Below are 27,849 nucleotides of genomic sequence, written 5' to 3'. Positions count from 1 at the left end.
ACCCGGCCGCCCCCGCGCTGCTGAGGGTGAAATTTCTGTGTGGACTTGTGTCCCCCCCGGTGCCCTACAAAACCCCCCTGGTCTGCCCTCCGAAGACGCGGGTACTTACCTGCAAGCAGACCGGAACCGGGGCACCCCCTTCTCTCCATTCTAGCCTATGTGTTTTGGGCACCACTTGGAACTCTGCACCTGACCGGCCCTGAGCTGCTGGTGTGGTGACTTTGGGGTTGCTCTGAACCCCCAACGGTGGGCTACCTTGGACCAAGAACTGAACCCTGTAAGTGTCCTACTTACCTGGTAAAACTAACAAAAACTTACCACCCCCAGGAACTGTGAAAATTGCACTAAGTGTCCACTTTTAAAACAGCTAATTGTCAATAACTTGAAAAGTATACATGCAATTTTGATGATTTGAAGTTCCTAAAGTACTTACCTGCAATACCTTTCGAATGAGCTATTACATGTAGAATTTGAACCTGTGGTTCTTAAAATAAACTAAGAAAAGATATTTTTCTATATAAAAACCTATTGGCTGGATTTGTCTCTGAGTGTGTGTACCTCATTTATTGTCTATGTGTATGTACAACAAATGCTTAACACTACTCCTTGGATAAACCTACTGCTCGACCACACTACCACAAAATAGAGCATTAGTATTATCTATTTTTACCACTATTTTACCTCTAAGGGGAACCCTTGGACTCTGTGCATGCTATTCCTTACTTTGAAATAGCACATACAGAGCCAACTTCCTACAACCGGCAATGGACATTTTTCTCACGCCGGCTACAACAAAGTCTGCTCCTTCCAGACTCATTAAAAAGTACCGTCCACCAGAGCAAGATCCTCTATTCTTGAGGTCGGACCCAGTACCAGACTCGGTAGTTATAGTGGCAGCGAAGAAATCGCATTTGACGTCACCGTCTTCCTCTGCTCCCCCAGACAAAGAAAGCAGAAAGATCGATGCTGCAGGAAGAAAAGTATGCTCGACGGCATCTATCACCATGAAAGCAGCCAGTGCCACTGCTTTATTAGGGAGATATGATCGATCCCTCTGGGACTCTATACTACAGTTCTCAGAGCATCTCCCTAGGGACAAAAGGGAAGATTTCCTAGAGGTCGTGAGCGAGGGAGCAATGGTCTCTAACCAGATCATAAGTGCTGCGGCAGATGCTTCAACTCTATCCGCACATAACTATGCTCATGGTATAGCGCTCAGGAGACATGCATGGCTGCGGCTTACATCGCTTAAACCCGAAGCACAGCAGAGGATACAGAACCTGCCTTTCTCAGGCTCCACTTTATTCGGCTCTCATGCCGATGATGAGATGGCCAGAATGAAGTCGGAGCTGGATACCTTAAAAGCGGTAGGCATAGAGCGACCTAAAGAACAGCGAAAGGGATTCCGCCCATATCAAAGAAGACTGTTCACCCACAGGTATCAGGCTCCACATTGGTCGTCTTCACGCCCTCAGCAACAGCAGCAGCAGCAGCATCAGCATCAGAGGGGCTTCTCCAGAAAGTCGACAAGGGGTCGTTCAACACCTCAGACCCAGACACCTCGACAAACTCCCACGTCTAGGCCCTGAATCTTTGCTTCCCCCTCCTCCGTTACCCACTCCGGTAGGGGGAAGTATCTCAAATCATCTAGACGAGTGGCTACGCATCACAACAGACGCCTGGGTATTGAATATTGTGAGACATGGTTACGCTCTCAGATTCACCAGTTCTCCACCATCTGTTCCACCCAAAACAGCCAACCACCATCTCGAAGCTCTGCAGTTAGAGGTCAATATCCTATTGCAAAAAAGAGCCATAGAACCCGTTCCCATCAGCCAACATGGGAAGGGGATTTATTCGAGATATTTCCTTGTACAGAAAAAAGACAAACAAGAGTTTCGTCCCATCTTAGATCTGAGGACAGCAAACAAATGGATTCGCAAAGAAAAATTCAGGATGTTAGCCTTACACCAAATTTACCCACATTTACGTCAGGGCGACTGGCTATGTGCGATAGATCTTTGCGACGCTTACTTCCATATCCCAGTAGCCAAGAAACATCGAAAATTCCTAAGGTTCACTGTCGGAAAACGCCATTACCAATTTGCAGTTCTACCGTTCGGCCTAAAATCAGCGCCAAGGACTTTTTCCAAATGCATGGCGGTAGTAGCCGCCCACTTGAGGAAACAGCGAATATTCGTCTATCCCTATCTAGACGATTGGCTCATAAAGGCCTCCAGCTATCTCGAGGCACAGCAGCATTTCGAATGGACTCTACAACTGCTACAAAAACTTGGTCTTCAAGTCAATCTTCTGAAATCAACAGCAACACCTGTTCAGAGGTTGCATTACTTAGGTGCCATTGTAGATACCAAGCTAGGAAAGGTGTTTCCTTCGGAGGAACGACGGTTATCGATTCTCCAAAAGTGCAAACAACTGCAGGAAAGACCTCAAGCCACTGCAAGAATAATAGCTTCTCTACTGGGCTCGATGGCGTCTTGTATCCATCTGGTTCCCAATGCTCGTCTCCATATGAGACCATTGCAGGAAAATTTAGAGGATCAGTGGTGTCAACTGAGGGACGATTGGGAGAACAAAGTCCTGCTGTCTCCTCACACCCTACAATCCCTCAAGTGGTGGTGTTTGCCCAGCAATCTCTTGGTGGGGATTCCGTTCCAACAACGACCTCCATCTCAAACCATCGTAACAGATGCGTCACTGCTCGGATGGGGGGCGCACATGGAACATCTTCGAGTCCAAGGCGAGTGGTCACAGAAAGAGAGTCTCTATCACATCAACCTGCTGGAACTTCGCGCAGTCCACCTTGCGCTCAAAGCCTTCCTTCCCTCTCTGAGAACGGAAACTCTCCTTCTTCAGACAGACAACGTGGCCACTATGTACTACGTGAACAAACAAGGAGGCACCAGGTCCAGAATTTTATCCAGAGAGGCCCAGACAATCTGGCATTGGCTTCTAGCCAGGAACCTGTCGCTAGTGGCAACTCACCTGCCCGGCATCCAGAATGTTCAAGCGGATGCCCTCAGTCGGGTAATAAGCGAGAACCACGAATGGGTACTACACGACGACGTCGTTCATTCCATTTTCGCACTCTGGGGTACCCCTTCTACAGACCTATTCGCAACCCCAGAAAACAAAAAATGCCAAAACTTCGCCTCCAGATATTACCATCCAGGGACACTGGGGAATGCCCTATGGATAAGCTGGTCAGGGGCATTTCTTTACGCCTTTCCACCGCTTCCCCTGATTCCGGCAGTTCTCCAGAAGATGTCCAATGCTCAGACCAAAATGATCCTAATTGCTCCGGAGTGGCCACGCCAGTGGTGGTTCCCAGACCTTCTTCACCGGTCACTCAAACCACACATCAGGCTACCATATCGCCCGGACCTTCTCACGAAGTTCAGAGGGCAGATATCTCATCCCAACCCCTCATCGTTGAGTTTGGCAGCATGGCTCCTGAGCTAGTGCAATATGGACATTTGAACTTACCTCAGGACTGTATGGAAATTCTGAGGGAAGCAAAATGCCCTTCCACACGATCAGCCTATGCAAGCAAGTGGAAGAGATTCTGCATTTGGTGTTTACACAACAACATTGACCCGGTTTCTTGTGGAGAACAATCTATCTTACCATACTTGTTAAGTTTGGCAAAATCGGGCTTACAACTGTCGTCAATAAAAGTTCACTTGGCGGCGATAACAGCATACAGAAAGAGTCCTTCACAAACTTCCTTTTTTCGGATTCCGATTATTAAGGATTTCCTAGAAGGTTTAAAAAAGGTTTTTCCTCCCATTAGAAAGCCTTCTCCTCCATGGGAACTGAACGTTGTCTTATCACGTCTGATGCTGCCGCCATTCGAGCCGATACACAAGGCATCGCTGCAGCATCTCACATGGAAAGCTGCTTTTCTGGTGGCAATCACTTCAGCGCGTAGGGTCAGCGAAATCCAGGCCCTTTGCGCTCAGGAACCCTACACGGTTTTTCATTCTGCAAAAGTGGTAATGAGAACTCATCCAAAATTTCTACCTAAGGTAGTCTCCGACTTCCATGTGAACCAAACAATTTCATTACCGACTTTCTTTCAGAATCCAGCTACTCCTGCTGAGAGAACTCTGCACTCTCTGGATGTAAAGAGAGTATTGAAATTTTACTTGGACAGGACAAAAAGCTTACGAAAATCACAACAGCTTTTTATTAACTATGGCCCAATCAGAACAGGTTTGGGCACATCTAAACAATCTTTATCCAGGTGGATTGTTTCATGTATAATGTTATGTTATCAGTTAGCAAACAAATCCCTTGGTGGTAGACCAAAAGCCCACTCGACCAGAGGGAAAGCAGCTACTGTAGCCTTGATGAGAAATGTCCCTTTGGCAGAAATATGCAAGGCTGCCACTTGGAGGTCGGTCCATACCTTTACTAAGCATTACTGCCTTGATACAGACGCTAGGGCAGATGCTCAGGTTGGACAGGCTTTGCTCAAGAATTTGTTTGCATGATTCATGTTTTTCTCAGTATTCTTATATCGACTCCACTGCGGTTATGGGGATGGGCTTGCTACTCTCTTCAATGCTTATGACTATACATGGAAATCCCCTACGAGAGAAGGAATGGTTTCTTACCTGTAACTCCAGTTCTCTCGTAGGGGTATTTCCATGATAGTCATAAGCAACCCTCCCTCCTCCCCGGTGGAGTTGACATAGAACATGAATATTATGGAGGTGGGTACTCCAACAAATGTTTTGTTTTTTCTTCATGTCAGGTAATAGCCTCCAAAAAAGAACTGAGGCAACTGCCTTTTGCTGTGCATGATGGGAAACAGGAAGACTTTGCTTTTCTTAAAGGCACAGCTCTATTTACATTCTGTATAATGGCAGCCTATGGGCTACACTGCCCTGCATTGTTTTATTCTCATCAGAGGTGTAAATAAAGTATGAGAATGTATTTGTTATTACATTTCTAGAATAAATAGGTGTTTGAACATGAATTTACACTACTATTGATTTTCTTTTCAACAATTTGGCCTGTGTAGCTGTTCACATAGGCTGCACAATGTTATTCTTAAGTGTTTTTTGACAGACCTTTTCTTTAAACGGCTGGTGTTTGCACTTAAGAATATACTTCACATCAGTGCTCCGGGGTCCCCGCAGGCGCGCGGAACTATTCAATGCTTATGACTATCATGGAAATACCCCTACGAGAGAACTGGAGTTACAGGTAAGAAACCATTCCTTCATTTGCATTAGCCATCTGAGAGGCCTGTGGTCAGTGTGAACTATGAAGTGAGTACCAAAAAGGTATGGTTTCAACTTCTTCAGGGACCAGACCATAGCAAAGGCCTCCCTCTCAATGGCACTCCAATGCTGCTCCCTGGGGAGTAACCTCCTGCTAATAAAAGCAACAGGTTGGTCAAGGCCGTAATTTGTGTGGGACAGGACTGCTCCTATCCCATGCTCAGAGGCATCTGTCTGCACCATGAACTGCTTAGAGTAATCTGGAGCTTTCAAAACTGGTGCTGTACACATTGCTTGCTTAAGGGTGTCAAAGGCCTTTTGACAGTCAACTGTCCAGTTCACTTTCTTGGGCATTTTCTTGGAGGTAAGTTCTGTGAGGGGTGTCACTATTGTTCTCTTCCAGGGGATCCTCATCAATAGTCATAAACATTGAATATTCCCGCCCTTGTGCGGGGACCCCGGAGCATATATATATAAAATACATACATATTATCATGTGTAAAACAGCAATGCAGGCTATAATCATAAATAGGCTAAAATGCTTTATTTCTATGCAAGTTTTTTTTTTTTTTTTTTTTTTTTTTTTTATATATTATAAAATCACAATAGATCATAAATATCTACCTAAGCCCCAAAAACTGGACTTAGGGAAGTAAACAGCAGTAAATATCAGAGAAAAATAGAAAAAACCACATTGAAAAACAATGAAGCATTCTTAGCCAATAGGCTGCATGCAGGTTAACACAGGAGAACCATAAACAACTTTGGCACCGTGCCTTTAAGACCCTGAGCACCTCCAGTATCCCACCATGCCTCAGGGGTGAAGGGAAGGTGACAGTTGGTTCACAGTTAGGTCAGTTCTTTTTTCCGGCTTCTTCTGAGAGGATCCTGGAGCATTGAGCTCTCAGTTTTTCTGAGTTTTTTCTTCAGAAAAATTCCTAAAAATAGTGTTTTTCCTGTTTACTCGACAGATAACATCTTTTGTCTGAGTTTGGCAGTCATTTCTGACAGAAAATGCCATCTCTTTTTGTAAAATGTCCTTCTTGTGGGAAGAAGAAAGCCCAGTCAGACCCACACTCTGTGTATTGTCTGCCTGCCACAGAGTCACTGTCCTGACACCTGCAAGTATTGTAAGAAGATGTCGAGGAGGACTCTCAAAGACAGAGAGAAAATCAGGCTACATGGGCTTCAGGAGAGGAAAAAGTCAACATCCTCTTCACTTCCCAGACCTACAACAGAAGGAATGGCCAGATCGACGTCGACAGGTAGGATTGTGCCTGTTTGTTCTCCATCGACGTCATCGGCGCCACCGTCTCACCGGCATAGATCGCCGTCGACGGTGACCAGACCGACGTCGAGGGACAAAGCGTCGAAGCATGGACAGCACAGGGGTACATCTCCGTCGACGGCAGACCGCCGTTCGGCGTCGAGCCATCTCCGGCGCTCCCGTTCGCCGTCGAGAACATCTCGCCCCTTGGCGTCGAAGGACACGACGCCAAAAACACCACGACGGCATGAACATCCGCCGTCGACCACTCACCACTCAACGTCGAGGCACACGACGGCGAGTAGGTCCAGATCCCGCGATCGGCGTCAAGACATTCAACGTCAAGGCCCTCGACGTCAAGACCTTCGACGTCGAGAACAGACCAGCGATCGCAACTTTCGACGTCGAGGATGCAATCGACGTCGACACAACCTTCAGCTGTGTCACAGGCAGTAGAGCCAGCGGAAAAAGCTCCCTCACCGGTGGTCTCTATACGGAGTGCATCATCCCATTCCAGAGCGGGCTCATCGGGGCATGTTTCTCCCATCACTCTATCACCTAGATGGTTAGAGAGCCTGAATAGACCGGCAGCATCCCCGGATTCCCAATACTCTAGGATGTATTCTCCTACTGCCTCATTGCCTAGAACGCCATCGCCTACAGCTAGAGCAGGACGGGCTCGTTCTGCTTCTCGTCAGCCGACCACAAGACCTGCACACTCTGCTACAGCTTCTCGTAGCAGGTCTCGTTCCCGAAGGAGAACCAGGTCGCGAACACCACACAGAAGATCACCTTCTTGGTCTTCTTCAGGATCGTCTGTTGGGCGCTACTCCCCCACACTGACAGATTCTCCACCTGCTAGGATCTCACCGGTGGATGATATCACCACTTTTAATGAGGTTCTTTTAAGGGGAGCGCAGAAACTAAATATTGAGGTACCGGAGCCGGCCACCTCATCCTCAGTTATCTTTGAGACCCTACAACACAGATCAGTCTCGAGAAAACTGCTGCCACTAGTACCGGGTTTGCTGCAACCTACTATGGACACCTTTCTGACTCCAGCCACTCTCAAGTCTGCCCCGGCTAGGATTCAGAAGAAGTACAAAGCTCCGGAGCAAGATCCTTTATTCCTGCGGAAGGATCCGCCACCGGACTCTGTTATTTTAGCCGCAGCCAGAAAAACACACTCTGTGGCATCATCTTCCACAGTCCCCCCGGATAAGGAGAGCAGACACCTAGACTCCCTGGGGAGAAAGATGTGCGGTACGGCGGCATCTGCTATGAAGGTCTCCAGCGCCTCAGCACTTCTGGGCAGATATGACCGCTCTCTGTGGGACTCACTCCACAGATTTACAGAAAAGTTGCCCAGGGAAGATAGACAGGACTTCCAAGAAATCTTGCAGGAAGGGGGCCTAGTATCTAACCAGGTCATCAGCGCGGCGGCGGACGGGGCGGATTTGGCTGCGCATGGGTATGCGCACGGAATCTGCGCTAGGAGGTCTTCCTGGCTACGGCTCACGGGTCTGAAACAGGAAGCACAGCAACGCATTTTAAACCTTCCATTCAGCGGGAATTCGTTGTTCGGTACCCACGCGGATGAAGAGATGGCCCGAATGAAAACGGAGGTGGACACTATGAGGGCAGTTGGTCTGGAACGTAAGAAAGAATTCAGGCGGAGGTACAGGCCGTACGACAGACGACCATTCCAGCAGAGGGTTCAAACCCCTCACTGGTCTCAGAGGCCACAACAACGACAGGGACGTCCCCTGTTTCAGTCACGTAGACCCACAAGAGACCGAGGGGCAAGTAGACCTCAACAGTCTACAGCAAAGACGCCAACAAAGCAATGAAGCATTGCTTCCCTCAACACTGTGCACCACTCCGGTGGGGGGAAGTATTACGCATCATCTTCACGAGTGGCACTCCATCACAAGAGACAAATGGGTGCTCAATATTGTCGAACATGGCTATTCTCTCCTTTTCAAAAAACCTCCGCCACACTTGCCGCCAGCAAGATGTTTTCCTTCTCATCTCAGCCTGCTACGCAAGGAAGTTCTTGCACTCCTACGAAAGAAAGCGGTAGAAAAGGTTCCTCCGGCACAAAAAGGAAAAGGGGTGTACTCCCGTTACTTTCTGGTGGCGAAAAAAGGTCAACAGGGCATCTTCAGGCCAATTCTGGACCTACGGCTCCTGAACAAGTACATAAGAAAACAGAAGTTCAGGATGCTAGCCCTTCACCAGATTGTTCCGCAACTGCATCAGGGAGACTGGATGTGCTCCATCGACCTACAGGATGCATATTTTCACATCCCAATAGCATCCAAACATCGGAAATTCTTACGTTTCCAGATAGCGTCACAGCACTACCAATTCAGAGTCCTACCATTCGGCCTGAAGTCTACACCCCGAGTCTTTTCAAAATGTGTAGCAGTGGTAGCGGCACATCTTCGAAGGCAAAAAATATTCGTCTACCCCTACCTGGACGACTGGCTATTGAAGGCTTCCTCTCCGGATCAGGCGAGAAAACATCGAGACATTGTACTAAGAACTTTCGAGTCTCTAGGTCTTCAAATCAACCACAACAAGTCAACCTTGATTCCAACACAAAACCTCCACTACCTGGGAGCTATACTAAACACAGAGCTCCAAAGAGTGTATCCTTCGGAGGAACGACTTTTATCAATCCACAGGAAGTGTCCACAACTATTAACAGCCGATGCACCTACTGCTCGTCAGGTAACATCGCTTCTGGGCTCCATGGCTTCATGCATCTTCATAGTCCCGAATGCCAGGCTACACATGAGGCCCCTTCACGAGGCATTAGAGAACAACTGGAGCCAAAAGACTGGTCGCTGGGAGGACAGAGTACGACTACCAACAGCGGCTTTTCAATCACTACAATGGTGGATGCACAGACCTCACCTGTCGATAGGTTCTCCGTTTCACCAGACAATTCCAGCCGACACTCTGGTAACGGATGCGTCTCTTCAGGGTTGGGGTGCTCATCTGGGTTCCTTCCAAGCTCAGGGTCTGTGGTCCGACAAGGAAAAGAACTATCACATAAATCTACTGGAGCTCAGAGCGGTCCATCTGGCTCTCAAATCTTTCTCTCCATTGGTTCAGGGGAAATCTCTCCTAATTCAGACAGACAATACAACCACAATGTATTACCTGAACAAACAGGGGGGAACAAGATCACTACCTCTGTCTCGAGAGTCCCAAACGATATGGCATTGGCTCCTGGCCAGGGGAATGTCTATCACAGCGGTACACCTGCCAGGTCAGCAAAACGTAGAGGCAGATTTCCTGAGCAGACATCTAGAAGACGCGCACGACTGGGTCCTACACGACGAAGTCGTCGAGGACATCTTCGGTCAATGGGGTCGACCCCAGTTGGATCTCTTTGCAGACGAAGCAAACAAGAAATGCCCAGACTTCGCATCCAGGTTCTGCCGTCCGGGATCTCAAGGGAATGCCCTGTTGATCAACTGGTCAGGGATATTTCTCTACGCCTTTCCACCGATTCCCCTCATACCGGCAGTAATCAACAAACTTTACAACTCCAGAACCAGAATGATTCTGATAGCACCACAATGGCCCTGCCAATTCTGGTACACGGATCTACTCAACTTATCGGAAAAACCTCACAGGAGGTTGCCGTGCAGACCGGATCTCCTGAGCAGAATGGAAGGCAGAATCCTACATCCCAACCTTCCCTCTCTGAGCTTGACAGTATGGCTCCTGAATTCCTACAGTATGGGCACCTAGGGCTCTCACAGGAGTGCATGAACATCTTGAAAGAGTCAAAACGACCTTCCACGAGGCGTTCTTACGCTTTTAAGTGGAAGAGATTTTACATCTGGTGCTCTCAACAAGGTATAAATCCCATACGAGCTCAGGAGGATGTCATACTGTCCTATTTGCTTCATCTGGCGAAGTCTGGTCTGCAGGTATCTTCTATTAAGGTTCATTTGTCTGCAATTACAGCGTATCGTAAGTCGCCTTCTCAGGAATCCTTCTTTACGATACCTGTAGTCAAGGATTTCTTAGAAGGCTTGAAAAAGGTTTTTCCTCCCATTCGGAGACCTTCTCCTCCATGGGAACTGAATGTAGTCCTGGCAAAACTTATGGGCCCTCCCTTTTAACCTATCCACAAGGCCTCTTTACAGCACCTTACGTGGAAGACTGCTTTTTTGGTGGCCATTACTTCAGCGAGGAGGGTCAGCGAAATTCAGGCTCTGTCTTGCAGAGAACCGTACACGGTTTTTCACGATAATAGAGTGGTTCTGCGAACTCACCCATCTTTCCTTCCGAAGGTGGTGTCAGAATTCCATATCAATCAGACTATATCTTTACCGACTTTCTTTCCCAATCCGGAGACTCCGGCTGAGAAAGCATTGCATTCTTTAGACTTAAAAAGAGTGCTGAAATTCTATTTGGACAAAACAAAACCGATTAGACATTCTAACCATTTGTTTCTGAATTATGGTCATTTAAGAACAGGAGAGGCAGCGTCTAAACGAACGATATCAAGATGGATTGTGTCTTGTATTGTTAACACTTACCAACTGGCTAATAAGCAATTACTGGCTAGGCCAAAAGCGCATTCCACAAGGGGAAAAGCGGCTACTGCTGCCCTCCTTAACAATGTACCAATTTCCGAGATTTGTAAGGCTGCTACATGGAAGTCTGTGCATACCTTTACTAAGCATTACTGTTTAGACTCGGATGCAAGAGCGGATGCCCAGGTGGGGCAGGCCTCTCTTAGAAATCTATTTGCATGAATATGTATTCTTTCCTGCACTTCTTTCAGACAGTCCGCAGAGTTTAGGGATGGGCTTGCTAATCTATTCAATGTTTATGACTATTGATGAGGATCCCCTGGAAGAGAAGGATTAGTTACTTACCTGTAAATCCTAGTTCTCTTCCAGGGGTATCCTCATCAAAGTCATAAACAACCCACCCTCCTCCCCGGACTCAAGTCTCCTAGAAGTGCAGGACAGATTATCTTCCTGATCAGTTACACAGATTGTCACCGTAAAAAAGTACTGACCTAACTGTGAACCAACTGTCACCTTCCCTTCACCCCTGAGGCATGGTGGGATACTGGAGGTGCTCAGGGTCTTAAAGGCACGGTGCCAAAGTTTTTTATGGTTCTCCTGTGTTAACCTGCATGCAGCCTATTGGCTAAGAATGCTTCATTGTTTTTCAATGTGTTTTTTTCTATTTTTCTCTGATATTTACTGCTGTTTACTTCCCTAAGTCCAGTTTTTGGGGCTTAGGTAGATATTTATGATCTATTGTGATTTTATAATATAAAAAAAAAAAAAAAAAAAAAACTTGCATAGAAATAAAGCATTTTAGCCTATTTATGATTATAGCCTGCATTGCTGTTTTACACATGATAATATGTATGTATTTTATATATATATGCTCCGGGGTCCTCGCACAAGGGCGGGAATATTCAATGTTTATGACTTTGATGAGGATACCCCTGGAAGAGAACTAGGATTTACAGGTAAGTAACTAATCCATCCATAACCTATAGTACCCTGTCAAGCCAAGGAATGCCCTGACGTGGGTCTGGGTTTTTGGAGCTACCCAGTCCAGAATAGTCTGGATCTTGGGTTGGAGTGGCTGTACTTGGCCTCCACCTACAAGGTGACCCAAGTAAACCACAGTACTCTGCCCTATCTGACATTTAGATGCCTTGATAGAGAGGCCTGCTGCCTTCAGTGCCTGCATAACCTTCTTCAGGTGGACCAGGTGATCCTGCCAGCTGGAGCTAAAGACAGCATTGTCATCAAGATAAGCTGCACTAAAGGACTCCAAGCCAGCAAGGACTTGATTCACCAACCTTTGGAAGGTGGCAGGGGCATTCTTTGAGCCAAAGGGCATCACAGTAAACTGATAATGCCCATCAGGTGTGGAGAATGCTCTTTTGCTCCTGGTGCCATTCTTATTTGCCAGTACCCTGCTAAGTCAAGTCAAAGGTACTTGCGTGTTTGGCAGCACCCAATTTGTCAATTAATTAATCTGCCCTTGGAATGGGGTGAGCATCTGTCTTGGTGACAGAATTAAGCCTTCTGTAGTCCACACAGTGTTCAATCACTCCCAACTCCAGCATCTTGTGGACTTCCACTTTGATGCTTTCCTTAACTTGGTCTGACTGTCTAAACATTTTGTTTTTGACAGGCATGCTGTCTCATGTGTCCACATCATGGGTACACAGGTGTCTGACCAGGGGTTAGGGAAAATAACTCAGCAAACTGCTGGATGACTTTCCTGGAGTCAGCCTGCTGTTGGCCAGAGAGGGTGTCTGAATAGATCCCTCCATCTACTGTGCCATCCTTAGGGTCAGTGGAGAAGAGATCAGGGAGAGGTTCAATCTCTGCTTCCTGGTCTTCATCTGTAACCATTAACATGTTTACATCTGCCCTGTCATGAAAGAGTTTGAGGCGATTAACATGGATCACCCTTTTGGGGGTCCTTCTAGTGCCTAGGTCCACCAGGTAGGTAACCTGACTCTTCTTTTCCAGTACTGGGTAAGGGTCACTCCATTTGTCCTGAAGTGCCCTGGGAGCCACAGGCTCCAGAACCCAGACTTTCTGCCCTGGCTGAAATTCAACCATAGCAGCCTTTTGGTCATACCACATCTTCTGGAGCTGTTGGCTGGCCTCAAGGTTTTTGCTTGCCTTTTCCATGTACTCTGCCATTCTTGAACTTAGGCCCAGTACATAACCCACCACATCTTGTTTAGGCTCATAGAGAGGTCTCTCCCAGCCTTCTTTTACAAGAGCTAGTGGTCCCCTAACAGGATGGCCAAACAGAAGTTCAAAGGGGGCGAACCCTATTCCCTTTTGGGGCACCTCTCTGTAGGTGAAAAGCAGGCATGGCAAGAGGACATCCCATCTCCTTTTGAGTTTTTCAGGGAGCCCCATTGTTGGACCTGGCTTTTTGACAGGGTCATCCCCAAACTTTTTGCCTCCTTCCTCCTATTTTTTCTGACCTGTTGTTGGCTTTTGACCTCTGGGCACTTTACCACTGCTAACCAGTGCTAAAGTGCATATGCTCTGTGTAAATTGTACTATTGATTGGTTTATCTATGATTAGCTATTTAATTTACTTGTAAGTCCCTAGTAGAGTGCACTATATGTGCCTAGGGCCTGTAGATTAAATGCTGCTAGTGGGCCTGCAGCACTGGTTGTGCCACCCACTCCAGTAGCCCCTTAACCTTGTCTCTGGCCTGCCAATGCAAGGCCTGTGTGTGCAGTTTCACTGCCACTTCGACTTGGCATTTAAAAGTATTTGCCACGCCTACAACTCCCCTTTTTCTACATATGTCACCCCTAATGTGTGCCCTAGGTGACCCCTAGAGCAGGGTGCTGTGTGGGTAAAAGGCAGGACATGTACCTGCGTAGTTTATATGTCCTGGTAGTGTAAAACTCCTAAATTTGTTTTTACACTACTGTGAGGCCTGCTCCCTTCATAGGCTAACATTGGGGCTGCCCTCATACATTGTTGAAGTGGCAGCTGCTGATCTGAAAGGAGCAGGAAGGTCATATTTAGTATGGCCAGAATGGTAATACAAAATCCTGCTGACTGGTGAAGTCTGATTTAATATTACTATTCTAGAAATGCCACTTTTAGAAAGTGAGCATTTCTTTGCACTTAAATCTTTCTGTGCCTTACAATCCACGTCTGGCTAGGTTTAGTTGACAGCTCCTTGTGCATTCACTCAGACACACCCCAAACACAGGGTACTCAGCCTCACTTGCATACATCTGCATTTTGAATGGGTCTTCCTGGGCTGGGAGGATGGAGGGCCTGCCCTCACACAAAGGACTGCCACACACCCTACTGGGACCCTGGCAGACAGGATTGAACTGAAAGGGGACCTGGTGCATTTCTTAGACACTCTTTGAAGTCACCCCCCACTTCAAAGGCACAATTTAGTATAAAACAGGGCCTCTGCTCTACCTCTTCAGACACTTGCTGGAGAAGAAACCTGAACCAGAAACTACATCCTGCCAAGAACAACTGCCTGGCTGCTCAAAGGACTCACCGGTCTGCTTTTCTACAAAGGACTGCTGCCTTGCTGCTGGCCTGCTGCCTTGCTGAACTCTTGTCTGGCTGTAAAAGTGCTCTCCAAGGGCTTGGATAGAGCTTGCCTCCTGTTCCCTGAAGTCTCAGGACCAAAAAGGCTTCTCTTTTTCATTTGGACTCTTCATGCGCAAACATTTCGATGCACAGCTTGCTCTGCGGCGAGAAAATCGCCGCACACCGACGCTGATCGATGCGACGCCTTCGGGGCATCTGGAACTTCGACGCACGGCCTCGCAAGGACAACGCCGCCCGACTTCCAGAGGGGAAATCGACTCGACGCCTGCCGTGAGAACGAAACTTCGACGCACAGCCTCGCGGAACGACGCGCAGCCAGAAAACAAGCCGAAGAATCCACACACAGACCACGGGACATCTGGTAATCCCGCGACCCACAGAAAGAGACTGTCCGCGCGCCGGAAAATGACGCGCGACTTCCCCGCATGAAAAATAACGACTCAAGTCCGTGTGTGCAGAGGAGAAATCGACGCACGCACCATTTTTCCACGTATCTCTTCTTCTGCGGCCCTTTGCGGAGATTTTCCACTCCAAACCAGATACTTTGTGCTTGAAAGAGACTTTGTTTGCTTTCTAAAGACTTAAGACACTTCATATCATTTTTTTTGTGATATCTTTAAAAATTCATATTGCATCTTTGATCGTTTTGACATAATTTTCTAAACAGTGTGGTGTATTTTTGTGGTGCTATATTATGTTATTGTATGATTTATTGCACAAATGCTTTACACATTGCCTTTTAAGTTAAGCCTGACTGCTCGTGTCAAGCTACCAGAGGGTGGGCACAGGATAATTTTGGATTGTGTGTTACCCTGACTAGAGTGAGGTTCCTTGCTTGGACAGAGGGTAACCTGACTGCCAACCAAAAACCCCATTTCGAATACCCATGATCATGCCCTTCAATGTCTTGTTAAATCTCTCAACAAGACCATTGGTTTGTGGATGGTATGGTGTGGTGAATTTGTAAGTCACCCCACACTCATTCCACATATGTTTCAGGTAAGCTGACATGAAGTTGGTACCTCTGTCAGAAACCACCTCCTTAGGAAATCCCACTCTGGTAAAAATACCAATGACTGCTTTGGCTACTGCAGGGGCAGTAGTGGACCTAAGGGGAATTGCTCCAGGGTACCTAGTAGCTTGATCCACTTCTATTAGGATATACTGATTCCCTGAGGCTGTGGGAGGTTCAAGTGGACTCACTATGTCCACTCCCACTCTTTCAAAGGGGACCCCTACCACTGGAAGTGGATTGAGGGGGACCTTTGGATGGCCACCAATGGATGGACGCCCAAGTTGCTGCCTTGCAAATATCCACCACCGGAACCCTTCTTGCCAGGGCCTAAGTAGATGACTTAGCTCTGGTGGAATGGGCTCGGATACCCTCAGGGGGAACTTTCTTTGCCAACGAGTAGGAAATCTTGATACAAAGAATGGCCCACCTGGAGATTGTTCTTTTATGGACTGCTCTACCCTTCCTCTGTCCAATATACCCCACGAACAGCTGGTCCTCCAGGCGAAAGTATTTCATCCTTTCAATATAAAAACGAAGAGCCCTTTTAGGGTCCAAACAGTAAAGCCTCTCTTCCTCCTTCGAGGCATGAAGAGGAGGGTAGAAAGATGGAAGGGTAATAGTCTGCTGCAAGGAAATGCCTCCTTGGCATGGTTACCCCCTAACTATTTGACTTTGCTGATGCTAAGTTATGATTTGAAAGTGTGCTGGTACCCTGCTAACCAGGCCCCAGCACCAGTGTTCTTTCCCTAAACTGTACCTTTGTCTCCACAACTGGCACAAACCTGGCACTCGGCTAAGTCCCTTGTAACTGGTACCCCTGGTACCGAGGGCCCTGATGCCAGGGTACGTCTCTAAGGGCTGAAGTATGTCTTATGCCACCCTAGGGACCCCTCACTCAGCACATGCACACTGCCTCACGGCTTGTTTTGCTGGTGGGGAGAAAATGACTAAGTCGACATGGCACTCCGCTCAGGGTGCCATGCAAACCTCACACTGCCTGTGGCATAGGTAAGTCACCCCTCTAGCAGGCCTTACAGCCCTAAGGCAGGGTGCACTATACCACAGGTGAGGGCATATGTGCAAGAGCACTATGCCCCTACAGTGTCTAAGCAAACCTTAGACATTGGAAGTGCAGGGTATCCATAAGGGTATATGGTCTGTGAGTTTATCAAACACGAACTCCACAATTCCATAATGGCTACACTGAAAACTGGGAAGTATGGTATAAACCTTCTCAGCACAATAAATGCACACTGATACCAGTGTGCAATTTATTGTAACATACACCCAGAGTGCATCTTAGAGATGGCCCCTGAATACCAACCCGACTTCTAGTGTAGGCTGACCAGTTTCTGCCAGCCTGCCACACACCAGACATGTTGCTGGCAACATGGGGGGAGAGTACCTTTGTCACTCTGTGGCCAGGAACAAAGCCTGTACTGGGTGGAGGTGCTTCACACCTCCCCCTGCAGGAACTGTAACACCTGGTGGTGAGCCTCAAAGGCTCACCCCTTTTGTTACAGAGCCACAGGGCATCCCAGCTAGTGGAGATGCCCCCCGGTCACTGCCCCCACTTTTGGCGGCAAGGCTGGAGGAGATAATGAGAAAAACAAGGAGTCACCCACCTGTCAGGACAGCCCCTAAGGTGCCCTGAGGTGACCCCTGCCTTGAGAAATCCTCCATCTTGAGTTTGGAGGATTCCCTCAATAGGATTAGGGATGTGCCCCCCTCCTCACAGGGAGGAGGCAAAAAGAGGGTGTAGCCACCCTCAAGGACAGTAGCCATTGGCTACTGCCCTCCCAGACCTAAACACCCCCTAAATCTAGTATTTAGGGGCACCCCAGAACACCAGATTCCTGCAACCCGAAGAAACAAGGAGGACTGCTGACCTACAAGCCTGCAGAGAAAACGGAAGACGACAACTGCTTTGGCCCCAGCCCTACCGGCCTGTCTCCTGACTTGAAAACCTGCAACCAGCGACGCATCCGACAGGGACCAGCAACCTCTGAAGCCTCAGAGGACTACCCTGGACTAAAGGACCAAGAAACTCCCGTGAACAGTGGCTTTGCTCAACAACAGCAACTTCTTTGCAACAAAGAAGCAACTTTTAAAGAACTCACGTTTCCCGCCGGAAGCGTGAGACTTCCCACTCTGCACCTGACGCCCCCACCCCCCCAGCTCTAGATCCAGAGAAAAAACACCTCAGGGAGGACTCCTCAGCGACTGTGACCCCGTGAGTAGCACAAGATGACTCCCCTGAACCCCCACAGCGATGCCTGCAGAGAGAATCCAGAGGCTCCCCCTGACCGCGACTGCCTGCAACAAGGGACCCGGCGCCTGGAGCCAGCACTGCACCCGCAGCCCCCAGGACCTGAAGGAACCGAACCTCAGTGCAGGAGTGACCCCCAGGCAACCCTCTGCCTAGCCCAGGTGGTGGCTGCCCCAAGGAACCCCCCCCCCCCATGCCCTTCCTGCACCGCGAGAGTGACCTCTGGGTCCCTCCATTGAATCCAATACAAAACCCGGCGCCTGCTTTGCACACTGCACCCGGCCACCCCTGTACTGCTGAGGGTGTGTTTTGTGTGCCTAGTTGTGTCCCCCCCCCCCAATGCTCTACAAAACCCCCTGGTCTGCCCCCCGAGGACGCTGGTACTTACCTGCTGGCAGACTGGAACCGGAGCACCCCTGTTACTCCAGTATTGGAACTTTCATAGATTCACATGCTTGAATCATTCCCCGTCGTCGAGATGGGAGCCCCCGGTATAATTTACACAAGTAATGTGAAGACATATTAACAAAGAAAAAAAGGCCCTAGGCCTCTTCAATTTAACACTCTATCAGAGTCATTTTGTGAAAGACCAAACTTGAGCCTCCGTTAATCAGGCGACAGCACCCTTCAGAATCCTCCTGAGAGAAGCTCCAGCACCTCAGATGTTCTACCGCACGTCGTGCTAGGGAGTCTCCTCAGAGCTCTGCTCTGTCTTCACACCTTTTTTCAACTATTTTCTCTCAGAGAAACTGATATAACTTGATTTGTCAGCTATTTTTCAACTATGTCTGACAAGGAGAACAAGGGTCTTTTCAGAGACTGCAGGACTTGTGGAAAGAAAAGGCTTCATTCTGAAGACCCTCACCAAGACTGCATTTACTGCCTGTACCCAGATCATTCAGCTGAAGACTGTAAGATTTGTCGTACTTTTTTGTCTAAAACTTTAAAAGACAGGGAAGGCAGATTATTAATATGGCTGCAGACCCAGTTTCTGACTCTGAGAGTGATGAATCATCTACATCTAAGAGATCATCAAAAAGGGCGAGATCACGCTCCAGATCTCCATCACAACTCTCAAGAAAAGCCCTCAAAAAGACTACTTCAGGGTCTTATAAGGGCCGCAACCCATTTTCTTCCCCAAAGAAAGTTTCCAGAAAAGAGGGGAAAAGCCATTCTTCCATTTCAGAGAGGCACAGGAAGTCTTCATCTGTACCACCATCTGTGCCTTTTAAGAAGCCATCCTCTGTAACTGGGGAAAAAAGCTTAGTCGACGGATTCAACGTCGATAGTACTGTCGGTGAGTGCTTTTCCGGCGGCAACATCTACTTCTGGGTTTCCACCGTCGACGAGGACAGGTACCCCACCGTCGACGAGAACTGCAGCGACGACAGCGACGACGACCGTCTATACATCGTCATCGTCGACGGCGCTGATGTCAGTGTCAGCCCTACCGTCGTCGACGGTAGACTTGTCGGCGAGACTTTGTTCTATTAAAATCGCTGTGCGGCCAGCGTATAGGACACCGTCCATGACGAAGTCTATTTATACGCCGTCGACGAGAGAAAAACATCTAAAAAGTGTGGAAAAGCTGACGCCAACCCATATATCACCTAGTAAGGTGTGCTCCCTTGTTCCAGTACATCTTTTGGAGGGAGACGAAGACTCAGATGATGAGGGGCCATTTGGAACAGCCCACAGTCCATCCCAACTGAATGTAAAGTACCAGGAAGAGGAGGACTATGAAGATGTCTATCACCCCCAACTTTATTCAGAACAACAACAATACCAACAGGGAGCGTTTATTCCTTCCTCCCTACTAACTGACCTCAGAGCGATGTTGGTTGATTACAACAGGAGGTTCCCCCTCAAGGAGAACAACCTCCCCCATCGCCCATTTCTGGCGTTTCTATCCACACCAGAGGCCAACATCCTTACATCTCACGAATGTGGCCACTCCGGATATGACAATTCCTCATGACCCCGACATCTCAGAAGTGGATCAGGAAGAAGGGGCGCTCCTGGACACTCACTCAGAGTGGGACGAATACATCATCCCTGCTCCTCCTTCTCAATCGAAGGTGGAATCCCCACCAGAAGACATTGGAGGGTTTCACAATCTTCTAGAGTGAGCAGCCAAACGTTTTGCCTTACCAATGCCTACTAAGCAAACAGACTGTTTTCTTTACGACTTTAAGGAGCCTTTTCAGAAGTCTGTGCGCTCTAGCCCGATGGTAAACTACCTGTGGGAAGAGGGCCTTAAGGTCATGAATAATCCGGCTACAGTTACGGCAGTACTGCCGCGTCTGGATAAGAAATACAAAGCACTTGACGATGCACCAACATGCTTAACAGGACATCCTCCTCCGGATTCAGTGGTAGCTCAGGCAGCACAAAGAAGATCTAAGAATCCTTCTGCCCCGATTTCCGCACCCCCAGACAAGGAGGGTAGACGGCTAGATAACATAGGGAAAAGGTTTTCTTCTGTGGCTAGCCTAGTAGTTAGAGCTGCAAACTCTTTGGCTATTCTAGCTAGGTTCGACAGACAGCTTTGGGCGGACATTGCACCTTATATTACTCAACTGCCGGAACATGCGAGATCAGAGGCAAATAAAACGATACAAGAGGGTCAACGCACGTCTGCAGAGCTTATAGACTGTGCAATGGATATAGCAACCACTGCTTTTTGACAACTCGCCGGTGCAGTGGTGCTAAGAAAGCAAGGCTGGCTTAAAGCCACCTCTTTTCGCACAGAAGTACAAAATAAAATCTTGGACTTACCTTTTGATGGTCAGGCGCTATTTGGGAAACATGTTGATGACGCCCTACAATCCATCAAATCCGACACGGCAAGGTCATTAGGGACCCTGCAATATCGAAAATCTTCCTTTCGTCCTAGAGGGCGTGGCCAACCCTCATACAGAGGGGGATATCAACAACACAGGTATTCCGCCTATCCTTCCTCTTCCCAGCAATATCGTCCATACTACTCACAAAGGCAGCCGCCGCAACCGGCCTATGGTAGACATGGCGGCCGTGGACGTTCAACCCGTCCGGCCAAAGATTCGGCCGTTCGGCCAAGATACGTCCAGTCCTCCTCCTGTCATTCTGGGCGGGAGGATATCTCTATTCCTCAAACAATGGCAAACCATTACTTCAGACAAGTGGGTCCTACAATTAGTGAAACGGGGCCATACTTTAGAATTTATCCAGATACCTCCCTCCAACGCCCCCCTCCCCCTCCGCAGGACTCCTTCAAGATACCCTCAACAACTCAAAAAGGAGATCGACAAAATGCTTCTCAAAGGAGCTATAGAGAAGGTGCCTCGGGCCCAACGAGGAACAGGATTTTATTCCAGGTTTTTCCTCATTTGGAAAAAGTGGAAGGATTGGAGGCCGATCCTCGATTTAAGGGAACTAAATGTCTACTTAAAAAAGAAATCGTTCCGGATGATCAGCTTGCAAGACGCCCTCCTGCGTCTCAATCAGGGAGATTTCATGTCTTCACTAGACCTGAAAGATGCATACTTCCACATACCCATCCACCCTGCCCACAGAAAATACTTGAGATTCACCGTAGCCGGCAGCCATTTTCAATACCGTGTCCTTCCTTTCGGACTGAAATCAGCCCCAAGAATATTTACCAAGTGTCTAGCACCAGTCGCAGCCTTTCTCAGAAGGAGAAAGCACCAAGTTTTTCCATACTTAGACGATTGGTTGATAAAGGCAAAGACTTACGCAGGAACGCGCAAGTCAACAATAAAGTGCGTTTCCTTACTAACCAATCTCTGATTCACCATCAACTCCTTTGACCTCTGCACTTGACCAGCCCTGAGCTGCTGGTGTGGTAACTTTGGCGTTGCCTTGAACCCCCAACGGTGGGCTGCCTGTGCCCAGGAACGGAGACTTGTAAGTGTCTTACTTAACTCACAATCTAACCATTACTTACCTCCCCATGAACTGTTTTTTTTTTTTTTGCACTGTCTACTTTTAAAATACCTTATTGCCATTTTAACAAAACCTGTATATGGTATTGCTCTAATTCAAAGTTCCTAACTTACCTGTGTGGAGTACCTTGCATTTTATGTATTTACTTCAAATCCTGAACTTGTGGTTCTAAAAATAAATTAAGAAAATATATTTTTCAATATAGAAACCTATTGGCCTGGAGTAAGTCTTTGAGTGTGTGTTCATCATTTTTTGCCTGTGTGTGTACAGCAAATGCTTAACACTACCCTCTGATAAGCCTACTGCTCTACCACACTACCACAAAATAGAGCATTAGAATTATCTAATTTTGCCACTGTCTTACCTCTAAGGGGAACCCTTGGACTCTATGCACACTATCTCTTACTTTGAAATAGTATATACAGAGCCAACTTCCTACAGCTGTCTTCCAGCAGGGAAGCAGTGTGAATGTGCTGAGTGAGGGGTCCCTAGGGTGGCATAAGACATGCTGCATCCCTTAGAAACCTTCCCTGGCATCAGGGCCCTTGGTACCAGGGGTACCAGTTACGAGGGACTTACCTGGATGCCAGGGTTGTGCCAATTGTGGAGGCAAAGGTACAGTTTAGGGAAAGAACACTGGTGCTGGGGCCTGGTTAGCAGGCCTCAGCACACTTTCAAATCATAGCTTAGCATCAGCAAAGGCAAAAAGTCAGGGGGTAACCATGCCAAGGAGGCATTTCCTTACAACAGCTTTCTGGCAACCATTACCTCTGCTAGAAAGCTCCGCGAAATTCAGGCTCTGTGTTCGAGGGAACCCTTCACGGTTTTCCACGATAACAGAGTGGTTCTGAGAACACATCCATCGTTCTTGCCTGGGGTGGTGTCGGACTTCCAAATTAATCAGACAATATCTCTTCCAAGGTTTTTCCCCAAACCTGTTACTGTGGCGGAGAAAGCCTTGCACTCCCTGGACCTTAAGAGAATGCTCAAATTTTACTTTGATAGGACAAGGTCAATCAGAAAATCTGATCATCTGTTTGTTAACTATGGACATGGAGACAGGGGAAGCTTCTTCAAAACAAACTATTTCTAGATGAATAGTTTCATGTATTTTGACTGCTTATCAATTGGCTAACAAACAATTATCAGCTAGGCCTAAGGCTCACTCAACGAAAGGGAAAGCGGCGACTGCAGCCCTTCTTAACAATGTACCTATCTCCGAGATTTGCAAAGCTGCCACATGGAGATCTGTTCATACTTTTACCAGGCACTACTGTATAGATTCAGATGCCAAAACAGACACTCAAGTGGGTCAAGCTTCTCTAAGAAATTTATTTGCATAGTATATGGTTTTTTCCTGCACTTCTATCATTCCGTCCGCAGAGGTTGGGTATGGGCTTGCTAATCTATTCAGTGTTTGACTATTGATGAGGATCCCCTGGAAGAGAAGGATAAGTTACTTACCTGTAAATCCTAGTTCTCTTCCAGGGGATCCTCATCAATAGTCATAAACATTAAATATTCCCGCCCTTGTGCGGGGTCCCCGGAGCATATATAAAATACACACATTAAACATGTGTAAAACAGCAATGCAGGCTATACTCATAAACAGGCTAAAATGCTTTATTTCTATGAAGTTTTTTTTTTTTTCATCATAAAATTACAATAGAGAATAAATATCTACCTAAGCCCCCAAAACTGGGCTTAGGGAAGTAAGCAGTAGTAATCACTAGGGAAAAAAGAGAAAAAACTACATTGAAAAACAATGAAGCATTCTTAGCCAATAGGCTGCATGCAGGTTAACACAGGAGAACCATAAAAACTTTGGCACCGTGCCTTTAAGACCCTGAGCACCTCCAGTATCCCACCATGCCTCAGGGGTGAAGGAAAGGTGACAGTTGGTTCACAGTTAGGTCAGTTCTTTTTTCCGGCTTCTTCTGAGAGGATCCTGGAGCATTGAGCTCTCAGTTTTTCTGAGTTTTTCTCAGAAAAATCCTTTAAAAAAGCATTTTTTTCCTGTTTCATTCGACAGATAACATCTTTGTCTGGGTTTGGCAGTTTTTTCCTGACAGAAAAATGCCTTCACTTTTTGTCAAATGCCCTTCTTGTGGGAAGAAGGCGGCCCAGTCAGACCCACACTCTCTTTGTATTGTGTGCCTGCCTCAGAGTCACTGCCCTGACACTTGTAAGCACTGCAAGAATATGTCAAAGAGGACTCTGAAGGACAGAGAAAAGATCAGGCACATGGGCTTCATGAGAGGCAGAAAACATCGTCCTCTTCACTTCCCAGGCAACCAGCAGGCCATTCTCAGGAGAGAATGGCTAGGTCGACGTCAGCAGGTAGGAAAGTACCTGTTTGTTCCCCGTCGACGTCGTCGCTGCCACCGTCTCACCGGCATAGATCGCCGTCGATGGAGAGACACCCGACGTCGAAGGATACGGCGTCGAGGGAACACCATCGCAGGGACATATCTCCGTTGACGGCAGCCCGGCGATCGACGTCGAGCCATCGCCGGCGTGCCCGGTCGCTGCCAAAGGCCGTACGTCCCCCGACGTCAAGAGAGACGACGTCGAAATCGCCACGACGGCATGAGCGACATCCGCCGTCGGCCTCCCACCACTCCACGTCGAGGCACACGACGGCGAGTAGGTCGAGGTCCAAAGATCGTCGTTCGACGTCGAGACACTCAACGTAGAGACACTCAACGTCCAGACACACGACGTCGAGGCAAGAGCAACCGATGGGGCGCCCTTCGACGTCGACACAGCCGTCGACGTCGGCACAGGTTTTACCTGTCCCGCAGGGAGTTGAACATCGCCCTCCTCCAACAGACAAGGCCGCGCCATCTCCAGTGGTCTCCATACCGAGCGACTCATCTCGTTCAAGAGCGGCATCATCTGGGCATGTTTCGCCCATCAACTTATCTCCAAGATGGCTAGAGAGCCTTAATAGACCAGCGGCCTCCCCGGATTCGCAGTATTCGCGAATGTACTCGCCTACTGCCTCTCTTCCAAGAACGCCATCTCCGACAGCGAGGGCAGGACGGGCTCGTTCAGTTCCTCGTCAACCGACCGCGAGGCCTGGGCGCTCTGCTAACAGCGTCTCGCAGCAGGTCTCGTTCCCAACGGCGATCCAGATCACGCTCACGAAGAAGATCACCCTCTTGGTCGTCGTCAGGATCATCTGTCGGGCGTTACTCCCCCACCCTAACAGACTCTCCACCTGCTAGGATCTCACCGGTGGATGACATTACCACTTTTAACGAGGTGCTGTTAAGGGGAGCGCAGAAATTAAACATAGAGGTTCCAGAGCCATCTACCTCCTCGTCAGTCATCTTTGAGACTCTGCAGCATAGATCAGCGTCAAAAAAGCTACTACCTCCAGTGCCTGGTTTGTTGCAACCAACCATGGACACTTTTCTGGCCCCAGCCACACTCAAATCTGCCCCGGCTAGAATTTTGAAAAAATATAAGGCTCCCGAACAGGACCCTTTATTCCTAAGAAAGGATCCGCCGCCGGACTCTGTAATATTGGCCGCAGCCCGAAAAACCCACTCGGTGGCATCATCCTCCACGGTCCCCCCCGGATAAGGAGAGCAGGCATCTAGACTCTCTGGGGAGAAAGATGTGCGGTACGGCGGCTTCGGCAATGAAAGTCTCCAGTGCTTCTGCACTCCTGGGCAGGTATGACCGTTCTCTGTGGGACTCCCTCAATAGATTCACAGAAAAACTGCCCAGAGAAGACAGACAAGATTTTCAAGAGATCCTGCAAGAGGGATGCCTGGTATTCAACCAGGTTATCAGCGCGGCGGCAGATGGGGTGGATTTAGCTGCACATGGGTACGCACATGGAATCTGTGCAAGGAGGTCTTCCTGGTTGAGACTAACTGGTTTAAAGCAGGAAGCACAACAGCGCATCCTGAATCTCCCATTCGCCGGGAACTCGCTGTTCGGTACCCATGCAGACGAAGAAATGGCCCGCATGAAGACCGAGGTGGACACCATGAGGGCGGTAGGCCTGGAAAGGAAGAAAGATTTCAGGCGGAGGTATAGGCCTTATGACAGGCGCCCTTTCCAGCAGAGGGTTCAATCCCCTCACTGGTCCCAAAGGCCACAACAACGGCAGGGACGCCCTCTTTTTCAGCAAAGGAACACAAGAGAGCGAGGGTCAAGTAGACCTCAGCAGTCCACACCGAAAGCGCCGGCCAAGCAATGAGATCTCGCTTCCCTCGACACTGTACACCACTCCGGTGGGGGGAAGTATTGCAGGTTATCTTCACGAGTGGCACTCTATCACAAGAGACAAATGGGTGCTCAATATTGTCGAAAATGGCTACTCTCTTCTTTTCAAACAGCCTCCACCACACTTGCCACCAGCCAAATGCAATCCATCTCATCTCAGTCTGCTGCGCAGAGAGGCTCTCTCCCTCTTACAAAAGAATGCAATAGAAAAGGTTCCACCGGCGCACAGAGGAAAGGGGGTTTACTCCCGTTATTTTCTGGTGGCAAAAAGGCAGAGAGGGCGTTTTCAGGCCAATTCTGGACTTACGGCTGCTGAACAAGTTCATAAGAAAACAGAAGTTCAGGATGCTAGCGCTTCATCAGATTTTCCCTCAACTACATCAGGGAGACTGGATGTGCTCCATCGACCTGCAGGATGCGTATTTTCACATCCCAATAGCTCCTAAGCATCGGAAATTCTTGCGCTTCCAAGTAGCGTCACAGCACTATCAGTTCAGAGTTCTACCATTTGGCCTGAAATCTGCCACACGCGTCTTCTCGAAATGTGTGGCGGTGGTAGCGGCACATCTTCGAAAACAAAAGATATTCATCTACCCATACCTAGACGACTGGTTACTGAAGGCTTCTTCTCCGGAGCAGGCGAGAAGCCATCGGGACATTGTGCTCACGGTTTGCGAGTCTCTAGGTCTTCAGGTCAATTACCAAAAGTCAACCTTGATTCCAACACAGAACCTTCACTACCTGGGAGCTATAATAAACACAGAGCGCCAAAGAGTGTATCCTTCGGAGGAACGACTATCCTCAATAGACAGGAAGTGTCAGGACCTGTTGAAAGCCAACGCACCTACGGCACGTGAGGTGACATCACTGCTGGGCTCCATGGCATCATGCATTTTCATTGTCCCAAATGCCAGAGTGCACATGAGGCCTCTCCTAGAGGCATTGGAGAGCAACTGGAGCCAAAGGACAGGTCGCTGGGAGGACAGAGTGCGACTACCGGCAGCGGCACTTCAGTCATTGAAATGGTGGATGCAGAGACCTCACCTGTCAGTAGGTGCTCCTTTTCACCAGGTAGTGCCATCCGACATTCTGGTAACGGATGCGTCCCTTCAGGGATGGGGGGCTCATCTGGGTCCCCTTCAAGCTCAGGGCCTGTGGTCAGACAAAAAAAAGCAGTACCACATCAATCTGCTGGAACTCAGAGCGGTTCATCTGGCTCTCAAGTCTTTCACTCCATTGATTCAGGGGAAATCTCTCCTAATACAAACGGACAATACAACCACAATGTATTATTTGAACAAACAAGGGGGAACGAGATCCCTACCCCTATCTCGAGAGTCCCAAACGATATGGCATTGGCTCCTTGCCAGAGGAATGTCACTTACAGCGGTTCACCTGCCAGGTCAACAAAACGTGGAGGCAGATTTCCTGAGCAGACACCTAGAGGACGCACACGATTGGGTCCTACACGGCGAAGTCGTTGAATACATCTTCGCTCAATGGGGTCGACCCCAATTGGATCTCTTCGCAGACGAAGTAAACAAGAAATGCCCAGACTTTGCATCCAGGTTCTACCGTCCGGGATCTCGAGGGAATGCCCTGTTGATCGACTGGTCAGGGATATTTCTCTACGCCTTTCCACCGATTCCCCTCATACCGGCAGGGATCAACAAACTTTACAGATCCAGAACCAGAATGATTCTCATAGTGCCACAATGGCCCCGTCAATTCTGGTACA

At 48.3% G+C, this 27,849-nt stretch overlaps 1 protein-coding gene across 14 annotated transcripts in view; it reads left to right on the top strand.

Annotated features, from left to right (window-relative positions):
* DAZAP1 (DAZ associated protein 1) overlaps positions 1 to 27,849 on the top strand; it is a 432,244-nt gene that overhangs the window by 215,701 nt on the left and 188,694 nt on the right. The gene's annotated exons all lie outside the window — the stretch shown is intronic.

This window comes from Pleurodeles waltl, chromosome 12, assembly GCF_031143425.1.
Source record: "Pleurodeles waltl isolate 20211129_DDA chromosome 12, aPleWal1.hap1.20221129, whole genome shotgun sequence".
NCBI lineage: Eukaryota > Metazoa > Chordata > Amphibia > Caudata > Salamandridae > Pleurodeles > Pleurodeles waltl.
Note: the sequence above shows the minus strand (reverse complement) of the source record. Positions and strands in the feature narration are given on the sequence as shown.